Source organism: Apodemus sylvaticus, chromosome 7, assembly GCF_947179515.1.
Source record: "Apodemus sylvaticus chromosome 7, mApoSyl1.1, whole genome shotgun sequence".
NCBI lineage: Eukaryota > Metazoa > Chordata > Mammalia > Rodentia > Muridae > Apodemus > Apodemus sylvaticus.
The window spans coordinates 1046700-1048222 of NC_067478.1; the positions used below are offsets into that span (position 1 = coordinate 1046700).

Below are 1523 nucleotides of genomic sequence, written 5' to 3' on the forward strand. Positions count from 1 at the left end.
CTGGGTACTCACATCAGGCTGTTCCTCACTGCCCTGGAATCTCCGGTTCTGCCTCTCCATTGCGCCCACATCCTTCTGTTTCTCCTTCTCTTCCATTTCTCCACCACTTACTTGCTCCTCTTAGTGGTACCTGGGGTCATCTCAGGAGTGGCCTCAGGAATGCTATAACCCACTCCTGCATTATGGTGCCAGGGAGGGGTCATCTCAAGCTCGTTTTCTTCAGGGAGTATTAGGCTACTAAGGATTCAGATGTTCATAGGTCAGAACGCTGACACAGGAGCCACACATTGCAGCCCCTCTAGGGGATGAGGTACAAGTTTCGTAATCAATGAATCTGTTCAGGACCCGCTAGAGGCAGATGCTGAGATGGGGTCACATGTGAGGGAGATTTCTGAAAGGAAGTGCCTGTGAAGAGAGGTACGGGGAGTCTGTATCATGAGAAAGAAAGAAGTTCATGGGAGTGTGGCTGTTTTATATTTATTTATTTTTGAGATAAGTCTCTTTATGTCAGCCAGGGAAGAATTAAACTTGCAGTCTTCCTATATCTGCTTCCCAAGGGATAGTATTTCAGGGTGACTGGTCCTGAATCAAAGTGAGGTTTGGTTTTGTTTGGCTTTACAAGACAGATCTTCTCTGTGTAGCCCTGACTGTTCTGGAACTCAGTGTCCAGACCGGCCTCCAGCTCAGAGATCTGTGTCTGCCTTCCTAGTTCTGGGATTACAGATAGACGCCACCATGTCTGACTCAGTAAGAGATTTCTGTTGTTGTTGTTGTTGTTTGTTTGTTTTTTGAGACATGGTTTCTCTGTGTAGCCCTGACTGTCCTGGAATTTACTCTGCAGACCAGGCTGGCCTCAAACTCAGCACTCAGAGGTCTGGCTGCCTCTGAGTGGTTTTTAAGAGTCTTCATTATACATCCTGAGTTGAATGTGGGGATGTGCCTTCCTGATAACTCATATTAAGGGACAGAACTGAAATCTTAATCATAAACTGTCTTAGGTAGGGCCTCTTGGGTCTTTCATCAGGGGTGATTTGGGACCGCAGGTCACACTGGCCATGTTTTCAATATAGTCATCCCAATAGGAACAGCTACTGATGTTTTGGGTGAGCAGAGGTCAAGGATATGGCTAGCAGCCTTCTACACACAGAATGCCCCACACCTAAGTGTCCACTCAGCCAACAACAGTGCTGAGGTTAGGGAGCTCTTCTTGGCTTCTAGGACCTTTGGCAAGAAAGCCAGCAGTGTAGGCATCTTCATCAGGCATGGAGTAAAGTGAAGGACATTCTACAAAGACCTGCTTCCCCATGAAGAAGCTCACTGAGCCAATCCAGTAGATCAGAGCTCAGACAGCCCTGACCAATACAGAACCGCTGAAGTCGGGCTGCCTGAGGAATAACTTCTATTCAGAAGTCTCACTTAGTGCCTGAGAATCGCAACCTCTTTCCAATTTAGATGACAAGCATCTAAATACACACATATTTTGCAGAAGTTACAGAAACAATTGTCAAAAGGTTTGCACTTTA

At 46.5% G+C, this 1523-nt stretch overlaps 1 pseudogene; it reads right to left on the reverse strand.

Annotated features, from left to right (window-relative positions):
- Positions 1–225: 225 nt before the first annotated feature.
- On the reverse strand, positions 226–317 carry LOC127690424 (uncharacterized; annotated as a pseudogene).
- Between the last annotated feature and the right edge of the window lie 1206 nt (positions 318–1523).